The sequence below is a fragment of the Trichechus manatus genome, unplaced genomic scaffold (genome assembly GCF_000243295.1).
Source record: "Trichechus manatus latirostris isolate Lorelei unplaced genomic scaffold, TriManLat1.0 scaffold00090, whole genome shotgun sequence".
NCBI classification, from domain to species: Eukaryota; Metazoa; Chordata; class Mammalia; order Sirenia; family Trichechidae; genus Trichechus; species Trichechus manatus.
Genome location: NW_004444026.1, coordinates 4,144,320 through 4,158,878, shown reverse-complemented (window position 1 = coordinate 4,158,878; position 14,559 = coordinate 4,144,320). Strand labels below are relative to the sequence as shown.

General features: G+C 39.0%; 1 protein-coding gene across 1 annotated transcript in view; it reads right to left on the bottom strand.

Moving 5' to 3' along the window:
* The window catches only part of CSGALNACT1 (chondroitin sulfate N-acetylgalactosaminyltransferase 1), a 329,362-nt gene that overhangs the window by 195,820 nt on the left and 118,983 nt on the right, over window positions 1-14,559 (bottom strand). The window contains exon 2 of the mRNA XM_023736698.1: window positions 8,566-8,661. The gene's annotated coding sequence lies outside the window, so the exon portion shown is untranslated. The remainder of the gene's footprint in view (window positions 1-8,565; window positions 8,662-14,559) is intronic.

Sequence of the window (14,559 nt, the reverse complement as noted above, 5' to 3'; positions counted from 1 at the left end):
TTGGATGTTTCCACCTGGGACTTTAAATCTTCATGCAAAGACTAAGCAGCAATGTTGTCCAGTGGTGGGTGGCAGCAGAATTACCAGTGGTGGCATCCTAATGAGGCCACTGTGTGACCCCCATTGGCTTTCCTGCTGCCTGGCCTCCCTTGTTTCCTGCCTGTTTCCAAGCCTGGTTCTCCACCCTTCTGGTCAATTCTGTGAGCTATGAGACATTCTTCCTGTAGATTCCTTTCCTGCTTAAGTTAGCCTAGATGAGTGCCATTTCTTGCAATCAAGAATACTAAAAAAATCCAACATTTGATTTTCGCAAGAAATAAAATTTTCTTAAACAATTATCATTATACCTTAAAGAAATAACATTTTAAATTTTAATAAACAAGAAAAATGGGCCAGAATCTCAAAATAAAGAATATTCCTTTAAAGTGAATATCAGCTCCTTGAAAGAAACTACCTTTGCTTCCCCTCATTTTCTGCAGATGATTAAGAACTTCACCAAGGACTGGGTTCCAGTACAAGAACGGGCACTTAATAACCACGAAGTGCATTTGAAGCCTAACACATAGTAGGTCTCAATATATGTTTTTGTTGTTGTTTAGCTGAAAATATACAAGTCTTTATTAAAATGTTGAAATGTAAACATTAACTAATATTTATAATTACCATATATTTTTTAAAGAACTTTAGAAAAAAAAGTTAAAAGTACAAACTTGGATTAGATACTTGCCTTGGAGTAGAGAAGAATTTTATTTTTTCTAGTAATTCTGACTATATGATCATGTTTATAATGTTAAAAAATCTGAGTAATAACTGAGCTGGAAGTTTCCAGAAGGTTATAATCCTTTCTTTAGCCCACCTTCCACTCACTAATTTTCATCCCTACTCTCATCTCAAATTTTTATACCCAATTCTATCAGATTCTTGCCTTCCCTTCTCAGCTAACATGTTCCTAGGGTGATTCAAGTTTAGTTTTAAATTCTTCGGCAAAGATATCACATAGTGGGTCAGAGTCTTTGAGTAAAAACAACTGTTTCCTAAGTGTCAGCTGAACGTTATGAAATTTCGCTCTTTCACGCACCAGAGTGTTATTTACTGTTTTAGAGCCTTGAGTTTCCACACGAAAGGTCCATTAGTATGATGGAAAAAAAAAAAAAAATGACTGAAGTAGCTGACTCGTCAAGAGCAATCAAATAAACGCTGGAGTGTGTCATGCCCTCTGCCTGTGACAGAACAAACATTTCTGCTCTTAATCATAAAAGTAATTTTGACATGTCATACAAGTATTTCTGGATGAGCAATAAGCTTCTAATACATTTGCGGTAGAAAAACAGGTGAGGAAATCAGTAACTGTGAAACAGATTTTAACTGCAAATATAGGCGAGAGATGTTGTTGGGTGCCAACAAGTTGATTCCAACTTATAGTGACCCCGTGTGACAGAGCAGAACCGCCCCACAGGGTTTTCTTGGCTGTAATCGTGGAAGCAGATTGCCAGGTCTTTCTTCCACAGATCTGCTGGGTGGGTTCTAACCACCAACATTCTGGTTAGCAACCAAGCACTTAAATCTTGTGCCACCATTAAATTTCAAGGATTTTACCAATATAAATTTTTTTAATTACATAATATAGTTTTTAAATCAAAAGTCATTAAAAATCTGTGTAAAGGCAACGTAAAAAAACTCAGAAGGATAATATACTTAAAAAGTGATAAATAAGCATGGCAAAAATCTCAAGATCAGAGACATTAATTAACTTCTCCCAGGTCACATAGTTAGTAAAGGAAAGAGATAGGATCCACATCAAGGATCTCTTTGAACTTCCCAGTATAAGAAAAAGTATCAGGATTGACTTCAGCTAGCTGATTTGGATGGTAAAGTCTCATAATTAAATTCCACTGATTTTATTTAACTTTTAAAAGGTGATTATCCTATACAAGGATACTTGGTCTCAACACTTCTATTCAATATTGTACTAGAAGTCTTAGCCAGAGTAATAAGGCAACAAAAAGAAACAGAAGGTACCCACATCAGAAAGGAAGGAGTAAAACTACCCCTATTCGCAGATGATATAATCCTATATATAAAAAATCCCAAAGAATTCACAGGAAAGCTTCTAGAGCTAATAAAGAAATTCAGCTAAGTTACATGGTACAAGGTTAATACATAAAAATCAGCTGGATTTCTATACACCAGGAATGAGCAAACTGAAAAGAAAATTAAGAAAACAATTCAATTTACAATACCATCTAAAAGAATAAAATACCTAGGAATAAATTCAACCAGGGATGTGAAGACTTATACAATGAAAATTATAAAACTCATACATCTACAGTCAATCGATTTCTGACTAGGATGCTAAGTCCATGCAATGGGGAAAGAATAGCCTGTTTAATAAATTGTGCTAGGACAACTGTATATCCACATACAAAAGAATGAAGCTGGACTCAGACTCACACCATACACAAAAGTTAACTCAGAATTGATCAAGGACCTGAACAAAAGAAGTTAAAACCATAAAACTCATCAAAGAAAATACAGGGCTATTGCTTCCGGACCTAGCTTTTAACAATGGATTCTTAGATCTGACATCAAAAGCAGCAACAAAAGACAAAATAGATAAATCAGACTTCATCAAAATCAAAAACTTTCGTTCCACAAAGGACTTTAAAAGTGAAGAGACAACCTACAAACTGGGAGAAAAAATCTGGGAACCACATGTTGGATAAGGATTTACTATTCAGAATACATAAAGAACTCCTACAACTTAACAACAGAAGACTAACAACCCAATTTAAAAAAATGGGCAAAGGATATGAATAGATATTTCACCAAAGAAGAAAAAATGGCCAACAAGCACGTAAAAACATGTTCAGCATGATTAGCCATTAGATACAAATCAAAACCACAATGAGAATCCACTTCATCTCCCCTAGGATGGCCAAGATTAAAACAAATGTTGAGGAGGATGCTGAGAAATTGGAATCTTTATCCATTGCTGATGGGAACGCAAAATGCTACAGTCGCTGTGGAAAACTGTTTGCAGATTTCTCAAAAAGTAAAACTTATGACCCAGCAATTCCACTCCTAACTATATACCCAAGAGACTTGAAAGCAGCAACACAAACAGACACACATATTCCAATGTTCACTGCAGCATTATTCACAATAGTCAAAAGGTGGAAAGAACCTAAATGTCCATCAAAGCATGAATGGATAAACTAAACATGGTATATACATACAATGGAATATTATCAGGCATGAAAAGAAATGAAGTCCTAATAAATGCTACAACATGGATGAACCTTGACAACATTATGCTGAGTAAAGTAAGTCAATCACAACAGGACAAATATTGTACGATATGACTCATATAAAATATCTAGAATAGGCAAATGTATAGAGACTAAAGTTTATTGGTAGCTACCAGTGGTGGGAGGAAGAGCGAAAGGGGGAATCATTGTCTAGGAAGCAATGAGTTTCCGTTTATGGTGAAAATGTGGAAACAGATATTGGTGATGGCAGCACAACTCGATTATTGTAACTGATGTCACTAAACTGCACGCATGAAAAATGTTAAATTGGCAATTGTCATTTTGCATATATTTTTACAACAGTAAAAAAAGGTAATTATCCTGTGATGCTTGCACAACATGATAATCATAACCAACGTCACCCAATTGTATATGTGAAGAATTTTAAAATAGCAAATGCTTTGTTACATATACATATTTACCACAATGAAAAAAGGTAATTATCCCTTTTATAGCAAGGACTTTGACTTACTTTTTTAAAAATTAATTTAACTAAGCAGATAAGGCTGCTGGAGTCAGAGTGCCTGGGTTCAAATCCCTCACGTCCAGAAAATACAATAGTTAAAAAGAAAGAAGGAGGCCAGGGAAAGGCAGGTACAACATCAAGTGTTGAAGGAATAAAAATGCTGACAATGTCTGGATCTAATGAGGGTTTTCATATAGCAGAAGTTCATTCCAACATTGCTTAGGAATACGAATGTGAACAAACATATGCTTGATGCTGAAAATGCAGACAGTGCCTCCTTTGAGGGCAATGAGGGTCTAAGGACAAACATATATTAGATAAATAATTCTAAACAATGGGGGAATGAGGTGAGAGAGAGATGCACCCCCTAGGCTGGGGGTCAGGAAAGGCTTCCCTGAGCTGAGCCTCAGAGAAGGAACAAGAGTAAGGAGGAGAAATAGGAAGGAGAAGGCTCTGCAGACAAGGCATGAGATGCGGAGGTAAGAAGCTGTAGTTGAAGCTTGGAGACAAGACACCAACTCAATGAAAAGGGAACCAAACAAGCAGAGCCCCAAAACATAATAGGAACAACAAGAAATAAGGTCTAATTAAGTGTCAATCAATAGGAAGAAATGAAAGTCCCCTAGAAGGCAACCGTCAATGGATACCCATTCTCGTGCCAGTGTGCATCTCCCGGTCCTGCCTGGAGCTGCCTTAGTCTGCTGAAATGAAACTGTGGCTCTGGAGTATAAATTAAAACGTAGAAGTAGATAAAAGCTGACACTCATTAAACGCTTACAGACTTTGTGTCACACCTCACTCCATCGAATGAAAATATTTAAAAGTCTAAAACATGTCCAAAAGAAGTCCACTTTATGAAGTAAAAACTGCTCTACTTAATTCTCTGGTTTTTCAAATATGAGTAACTTGTCAAGTTACATTATATAATGTATATACACATATATACAATTTTACGACTGAACCAATAAGCAATATCATGACAAACAGAGAAAATATTGAAGTTGTCAAGGATTTCATTTTACTTGGGTCCACAATCAATGCCCATGGAAGTAGCAGACAAGAAATCAAACGACATACTACATTGGGCAAATCTGCTGCAAAAGACCTCTTTTAAGTGTGACCCAAGCCATGGTATTTTCAATCGCCTCATATGCATGTGAAAGCTGGACAATGAATAGGGAAGAGTGAAGAAGAATTGATGCCTTTGAATTACGGTGTTGGCGAATAATATTGAATATACTGTGGACTGCCAGAAGAATGAACAAATCTGTCTTGGAAGAAGTATAGCCAGAATGCTCCTTGGAAGCAAGGATGACAAGACTTTGTCTCATGTACTTTGGACATGTTATTAGGAGGGACAAGTCCAAGTCCCTGGAGAAGGAGATAGTGATTGGTAAAGTAGAGGGTCAGCAAAAGAGAGGAAGACCCTCAACAAGATGGACTGACACAGTTGCTGCAATGATGGGCTGAACCACAGCAACAATTGTGAGGATGGCGCAGGACCAGGCAGTGTTTTGTTCCATTGTACACAGGGTCGCTATAAGTCGGAACAGACAGGACAGCACCTAACAACAACAATATTTATTTATAACACCTGGTTCATTCCAAAAAAACATTGAATCAGTTTCCATTATATGCTATTTAGTCGTCATGTTTCATGGCCTTGTCAAACTGCAAAGAACAAGGACACCTAGGAATAATGCTAGGTGTCTACAACTAGAATTGATATCCCCTGCACACTACATTAGGAGCCCTGGTGGCGCAAGGGTTAAGCGCTTGGCTGCTAACCGAAAGGTCAGCAGTTCGAGCCTACCGCTCTATGGGAGAGAAGACCTGGCGATCTGCTCCTGTAAAGATGGTTACAGCCTAGGAAACCCTATGGAGCAGTTCTACTCTGTCATATAGGGTTGCTGAGTCTAAATGGACTTGACAGCACACAACAACAACAGCAACACACACTACAGTAGGAGCCAGACCACTAAAATGAGAGAGGAAAGGTCTGTGCCCTGCTCAGGAATGAGTGCAGGAGACCATCATGTAAACAATAATTGCAATGCAATGAAAAGTGCCAAAACAGAAGTATCTGGAAGATGCTACGGCAATAAGAGGAGGCAGGTTCCAGGTACCACACATCCCTATTCATTCTTTCATTTACTTACTCAATCACTCACTCATTCCATTCAACAAACTTGTATTCAATGCCTCGTAAGAGCCAAGTGTTGTCCTAAATTCTGGAGATACCTCTACAGGAATACTTCACAGTAGGGACTGTTTTTGAGATGAGTTTTGAAGGATGAGTGGACATTCCCTAGGGAGTAGTGAGGAGGAAAATATTCCAGGCAGAAGAAGAGTGTGAAGACGAACACAGGCAAGAGATCTGGAAGCTTCAAGACCTCACAGAGATTTGAGGAGGGAGTGGGCAGGACAGCTACCAGAAGACCAGGACATGGGAGAGGCTAGATCCAAGAGTATAGGTCAGAGGAAAGGGCAGGGGGCACCACAAGACAGTAGCATGCCTTTTTCCTTGACAAGAGGGAAGGATGTGTAGAAATGTGGATATATTTCAAGATAGGACGAGGCAGGAAATATACATCCATGAGCTGTGACAGGCTATGAATGGGGGTGAAAATAGGGTTGGCAGTAACTTCCCTGAGAAGGAAATAGTGGGTGGAACATGTTCTATGAAGGAGATGTTTAATACACAGTATATCCCTACTGCAAAACTTTGATAGCCTAATGCTATTCAATATTTGAATCAAACAAGTAACTCTCCTTGCATGGATTCCATAATCACCACGCATGCACTGGTATAGTGTATTTGGCTACCGGAGTGAGAATAAAAACCATTACTTCTCTTCCCAATATACACTTTCGTTTCTTAGGGGTCAGTAAAGGTCCACTGTCAAAGGATTTTCAAGCCTCTGAGCCTATAAAGGCAAGGAGTAGGCTCTGGGAAACTTTTCTAAGCTAATGCTCCCCTGGGAGGTCTCTGGGCTCCGCTGGCAAACCCCATCTCTGCACAGGGATTCAACAAACAGCACTCTGACTGTCACTAAAATCTAGCTCATGCTGTACAGCTCCGCTCTACTGCCACCCAAGCATCCCCCATCTCGTACTCCAATGGCTGAATTTTAGAGCATAAATTTCCTCTAATTTTGCATTTGCCCACTTAATCACCTTTAGATTGCTTCTCTATTTCGTGAAGTTTACTTTGACTCTTTTCAAATATTATCTCAAGGTTTAATAATTACGGTCTACATGGTGTTCTAATGACGTTGTTCTCTTTTGCATCATCCGGGGAATCTCAAAAACATTAAACATCACAAGAAGCAAGATGAGAATAACTCCACATGCCCCTCAAGTTGGCCCTGAATCACTTAGGCCTCTTAGTCACTTTACCTCTACTCAGAAAAGGATCTGTGAGGAATTATTCTTCAGTTATTTTTTTGTTTGTGTTATTAACTTTTGACCATGATTGTTTTCATTTTTCTATTATTAGTAACTCAAATGCAATCCCTTTTAAACTCCACACACCCTATTGTTTTAGTCCAAGGTAGTTCAAAATCAAATCGACTCCTCTGAGTACACTCTTTTATCTTAATCAGCATAACAAAGGTAAAGACAAAAACATGAGAAATCATGAACAAAACCTCTATAGAAATTTGTTACATGGAGAGTGAGGGTAGAGGAAGCTCCTTGAAGATATGTACATGCTGAGGGCAGCTTACTTACATTCATTTTCATGTCTGTTGAATCATTTCTAGAAAAACTAAAAACAGTTTGCTCTGCTAAAGATAAACAAAACCAAGCCACTGCCATCGAGTCGAATTCCAACTCACAGAGACACTCTGACAGTACAACTGCCCCCACAGGGTTTCCAAGGCTGTAAATCTTTACGGAAGCAGATTTCCATGTCTTTCTCCCGTGGAGTGGCTTGTGGGTTCGAACTGCCGACCTTTTGGTTAGCAGCTGAGTGTTTTAACCACTGCGCCACCAGAGTTCCTTCTGTGAAAGACAGGAATCATATATACAACTTCCCATTTCATACTTCTGCATTTCAACATTAATAATGTCCCTAAGATTCCTGGTTTGCAGGTTTTTGTTGCTGTTTTTTATGTTTAATCTTGTCAGATGTAATAAAATATCTTCTTGCAGAGAAACTCAAAATTACTGGTTACAAGAGCAAGAATAAAACAACGTTCCAGAGATCTGCATTTGTCCTCAGACTGCAATGAACCATATAATCCATTAGGGTACTACTCTCGAAGAGTTCTAGCAAGTACAACCTTAAAATGTTATCAGTTTCAACAAAGAAAGAAAGACAGGAAAATCATTCTACAATTTTTGAAATCATGTTATTCAAATAATTACTTTGTAGCACCCATTTCATTCCTAGCTGAATATCTTAGAAGCTTAATATTCTGTCACAATTTCCAGCAGGAGAACAAATGTTCCTATTTTACTGCACATATTTTGAAAAGAAGTATGAAGTTCTTCCAGGTACTCTATTAAAGTCACTTGCCACTTCGAGAAGAGATAAATTCTGAAAAAGTTGGTCAAGTTTAATATAGATATCAGGCTTTAAAAAGTGAACAGAAAGTTTCAAAGCAGCCAAGTAACTGTATTACTTTAAAAAGGTATTTACATCTTGAAATAATAATTTGCTACTAATCAAACTACTGAAAGTAAAATGAAATTCAACGTATTTAAAACACACCCAGAATGTTGAACACAAGTCAGATCATGCAAAGGTCCATTCTTATACAATTTATGATTAACAGACTCACTTACCCGGAAATGTAAGAAAAGATGGTCAGGATGGAGCTATATCATTCCTCCGATGGGTAAAAAATTACCTTGGCTTCTCTCCTTGAACTTGAAAGGAATCTAAAATACAAAATAAAAATAAGGAGGTAATCCCCGTAAATTTCCACATCTTAAACTTAGGTGTTATTACAAAATGGTAAAAGTATAAATTACTTAGGATACAAAATACAATTCCCTGAAGTATTACCCCAAAAAGCAGGATGGTATTTTCCCCTCCCTATTTTAATAAATAAAACGCAAAATGTTTGTAAAAACATAACCAAGGTTTAAAATAGAGACAGCCATGTTGAAGTGTCTGTAAAAGCAAAGCCAAGTAAGTAACTTCCACACAAACAAAAAGGCAACTTAGCAAAGAAGAAAAGTGCGCTGCAGCCAAGGTCCTGCCTTCCTAACTTGCGCATTTGCTTCCAGGGCTTCACAGCCACTCAAGTCACACGTGGGCTTCCAGGTTAGGGTCAGGAGTTAAAGTGCTGCCCGCCTCTGAAAGGACCGCATTCAGCACCACCACTTTAATAATAAAAAAATGATTCCATGGAATAACATGTTAAAAAATAGAAAATCCTCATAAAAGTTTTCCCCGAGGGAAAGGAAGAATCCACAAGCTTCGAAATGGTTTGAGGCAGCCAAGAAAATCCAGCTCTCTCTGATGCATCATCAAAGACCCCAGTGTGCAGCCAGAACAGTGCGCAGAGTTGTGGAAACGGGCAGGCGCGGCTGAGGACAGCGTTTCAATCTGCTCGCTGCATCGTCGCCCCGGACGGCTGGAGCCTGGCCCGCTGCTCTTGGACAGCAGCTGGGCAGCTTCGGGGGCCCCAGGGACAGCGCGGGGGGTGCTCCTGGCGCTGTGTGCCACGTGCTGCCCAAGCAGGGATACTTCTCAAGGAATACAGACGGGGCAATTGTGGGGGAGGGGACGTCCTGCTGGATGGTACCACTGCCACGTTCCGCATAGGGCAGGAAACATCCAGCCTCTGCCCCTTTCCCAGCTGGCCACTTGCTCTCATGTTATTCAGAGTGAGGTTTCCAGCTAGGCATGGCGGGGAGATATAACAATGGGCCCCACACCATCCCTGCCTTTGAGAAATTTAATGGGAGGAAATAGATGCTTCAAGTAAGATAAAAGAAGAAAGGAAAAGAGGTACAAGCACAATGCTTTGGAATCAAAAGTGAGTGGGAAACATTCCGGAAAGAGGCTAACCCCTTCCTGTTAAAGAAGTGTTAATCCTAACTTGAATTTATTAATGCAGAGTCCTCTTTCTCAAGCATGTATGATTTTTACTCTATCTTTATAATTCAAGTAATGGCAAATAAATAATACTGCTGTTCCCATTCCATGTGCCTGAATGAAAAAGACCCAGAATGGTTATACAAAGCCAAGTCAAGACTAATGAACAAGCTGCTCAGGTCTGCAGACTACTGCCCCCCGCGGCCCAACTCTCTCCACAGGGACTGCCCTCTGGTAAGGAAAGTCTACCTGTCACATTTTCATTCATTGGTTCACCTAAGTTTGAAGGTTTTCTCTGATGCATTGACATTAACAAAGCCAGTAGAATTATAAGATATAATACTATAAAACTTCAGAATCTATTCACACTCTTAACCCCAGTTTAATGTGGTTTTATTGTTCAAGTATAAGGAGCCCTGGAGGCACAACGGTTAAGCATTTGGCTGCTAACCAAAAGGTTGGTGGTTCAAACCCACCCAGCAGCTCTGCAAGAGAAAGATCTGGCAATCTCCTCCAGTAAAGAGTACAGCCTAGGAAACCCTCTGGGGTAGTTCTACTCTTTCACACAGGGTCCCTATGAGTTGGAATCTACTCAACCATACCTAACAACAACAACACCCCAAGGTGGTACCCTCTACTGAGAGCAGGGTCCGTGATGCTACATCCTCTGGCTTTGCTCTCACAATCGACTTCCATCTCGGACTGGCTAATTAATCTATGTCTAAATGGAATTGCAGATGGCAGAAAGGCAGCAGTGCCAAAGTGGAATAATCACTTGGACTCAAATCTGAGTTGTTTTCCGTCCTTGACAACAAATAATGTTACTTCAGAGCCTATGGCAGGCCAAGAGCAGAAATGAGTTTATAATTTGGCTTCCACGCTCACATTCTCAACTGCTTAATTTTTCTTTTCTGTCTTTTAGCATGCAGGGGGTGGCTTTGGAGGCTGAATCACTGGCATGGTCTGTATTGACATTCTTAAATATTCTTTGCCATCTACGTAAAAAGGGAGAAAAAAATCCACGTCGTCCCAAATCACACTTGTTTTAATAATGAAATCAAATAGAACATCAGCTCAGACCTCTATATGATCATTAATAATCTAATCTATACTTCTCACTCAAGCAACTTGAATAGAACATTCTGTTTTTTTCTTGTTTTTTTTTTTTTTTTTTAATCTACACACAGCAATCCACACTTATCCAGCCCCTAAGATCCTGGTACTAACAATGCCATACTGCAGGGTAAGAGCCACAGGAGGGCTCAGCTCCTCCCTCTTTTCCTAATAAAAGAACTTATTAAAACTCTCCTCCCAGACTCTGGGAAGTACATGTTTCCTTAGCAGTTCCAAGAATCATGCTGCCCCAGAAGGGAGTCATCTGAAGCTAATAATGGAAAAGGAAAGAGACAGGAAGGTGGAACCACTGGCAAGAGCCCCCTAGAGATCGAGGCAGAAGAGGGGTAGGCGTCATGGAAAATCACTGACGTGAACTGCAGGTATGCTAAGGAGAGTGGGTGGTTTCAACTGGACATACCTCTACTAGTAAAGGAAAAGAACATCAGCTGCACACCTACAATGTGCCATCCTGTGCTAGCTGTGTGACATATAAATCCCAAAACCAAACCTGTTGCTGTCGAGTCAATTCCGACTCATAGCGACCCTATAAGACAGAGTAGAACTGCCCCATAGGGTTTCCAAGAATCGGCTCGTGGATTTGAACTGCTGACCTTTCTGTTAGCGGTTATAGCTCACCATAGCTCTTAATTGCTGTGCCACCAGGGCTCTGTGCTACATATGAGCTCATTTAATCACCACAACATTGCTATGGACATATGTGTTAATATTCCCATTTTACAAACAGGGAAAATGAGGCTCACGGATGTTAAGAAACTTGCCCAGCTTGTACATCATAAAGCCAGGATTTTCCCTACTTCAAAGCCCAAGCTCTAAAAATAAAAGGGAAAACAAGCCTTTACCCTTTCCACAATGCAACATTATCTTACATGCAAGTATTAGTCCCAATATGTGGCCCTTTAACAGTAAATATGGGCTTATAAGGAGCCCTGGTGACATAGTAGTTAAAAGTTACGGCTGCTAGGAGGTGGAGCCAACATGGCGCTATAGACAGAAGCAACACGCCCTCCCTCCACAGCAAAGACCAGAAAAAAACTAAGTACAAAAGAAACAAACATCGACCCTGGAACCCTAAGCTTCAAATGAAGAGAGAAAAAAACTCAACAAAGCACTGAATTGAACAAGAAACTGACAGAAAACAGAGAGTGTGGAGAGTTACGAGCCGAGGTCCCTTCTCAGCTAATGCAGCACAGATCCACCATCTTGGACTCCTCTTGGAGATAGGTGGACAGGGAATATGGGAAAGCAGATTCACAGAGCTCCCAGCAGGAGACAGAGCACCAGATAACCAGCAAGACACGCTTTCCAACCCCCAACCCTGCCTTCCTCTCCTCTCTCCTCGGCCTTCACCACTTCCCAGCTGGCCGATCTGAGGCTTCCTGGATGACCTCAAAAGGAATCCACAAACAAAAGGAATTCAGCACAGGAGAGTAAGAGGAACAAAGAAATCATCAGCACTACAAAAAAAAAGCACTACAAAATGACTGCAATAAACTCACACCTATCAATAATGACACTGAATGTAAATGGCCTAAATGCATGCATAAAGAGACAGAGAGTGACAGATGAATTAAAAAAACAGGATGCATCAATATGCTGTCCACAAGAGACACACCTTAGAAACAAAAACATAAATTTATTAAAAACTAAAGGACAGAAAAAAATATACCAAGCAAAGAGCCACTAAAAAGAGCAGGAGTGGCAATACTAATCTCAGATAAAATAGACTTTAAAACAAAATCTACCACAAAAGACAAAGAAGGGCACTAAATCATGATTAAAGGGATGACCTGTCATGAGGACATAACCATAATAAATATCTACACACCCAATGACAGGGCTCCAAAATACATAAAACAAATTTGAATAGCACTGAAAAGAGAAATTAACCGTTCCACTGTAATAGTTGGAGATTTCAACACAACACTCTCAATAAATGACAGAACATCTGGAAAGGTATTCAACCAAGATACAGAAGATCTAAAGGCCACAATCAGACAACTTGCACTCATAGACATATATAAAACACTCTACCCAACAGCTACAAAGTACACATTCTTTTCCAAAGCACATGGAATATCCAGAATAGACCACATCTTAGGCCACAAGCAAACCTCAACAAAATCCAAAATGTTGAGATAATACAAAGTATCTTCTCTGATCATAATGTCATCAAAGTAGAAATTAACAACAGGAAGAACAAGGAAAAAAAATCAGTTACATGGAAACTGAATAACACCCTGCTTACAAACCATTGGGTAATAGAAGAAATCAAAGATGGAATCAAAAAATTCCTAGAATCAAATGAGAATGAAAACACATCATACCAAAACCCCTGGGACACAGCAAAGGCAGTCCTCAGAGGACAATTTATAGCAACAGATGCACACATCAAACAAGAAGAAAGGGACAAAATCAAAACATTAACTACATAGCTTGAACAAATAGAACAGCAAAAAAAAGCTCACAGCCACTAGAAGAAAGAAAATAATAAAGATCGGAGTAGAACTAAATAAAATAGAGAATACAAAAACAACAGAAAGAATCAACAAAACCAAAAGTTAGCTCTTTGAACAGATCAACAAAATCAACAAACCACTGGCCAAACAGACAAAACAAAAACAGGAGAGGATGCAAATAACCCAAATAAGAAATGAAATGGGGGACATTACAACAGACCCAACTGAAATAAAAAGGATCCTAACAGAATATTATGAAAAACTATACTCCAACAAATTTGAAAACCTATTGGAAATGGATAAATTTCTAGAAACACACTACCTACCTAAACTAATACAAACAGAGGTAGAACAACAAAATAAACCTGTAACAAAAGAAGAGATTCAAAAGGTAATTTAAAAACTCCTCACAAAAAAGAAGGAATCACTGGAGAATTCTATAAAACATTCAGAGAAAAGCTTACACTAGTACTACTGAAATTATTTCAGAACATGGAAAAGGAAGGGATACTTCCAAATTCATTCTATGAAGCCAGCACAACCTTGATATCAAACAAAGACACCAGAACAAAGATACCAGACAAAGACACGACAAAAAAAAGATACAGACCAATATCTCTCATGAATATACATGCAAAAATTCTCGACAAAATCCTAGCCAACAGAATTCAGCATCATATCACAAAAATAATACACCACAACCAAGTAGGATTCATACCACGTATGCAAGGATGGTTCAACATTAGAAAATCAATCAACGTAATCCACCACATAAACAAAGAAAAGAAAAGAATCACATGACCATCTCAATTGATACAGAAAGGGCATTCCACAAAGTCCAACACCCATGCTTGATAAAAACTCTCAATAAAACAGGCAGAGAAGGGAAATTTCTCAACATAATAAAGGCATCTATATAAAATCAACAGCCAACATCATTCTTTTTTTTTTTTATATTGTACTTTACGTGAAGTCTTACAGAACAAACAGTTTCCATGAAACAGAAGTACACATGTTGTTTTATGACATTGGTTAACAACCCCACAACATATCAACCCTCTAACTTCTCAACCTTTTCTTTATTGGTGAAAATACACATAGCCAAAGATACACTATTTCAAAAATTTCTACATGCACAGT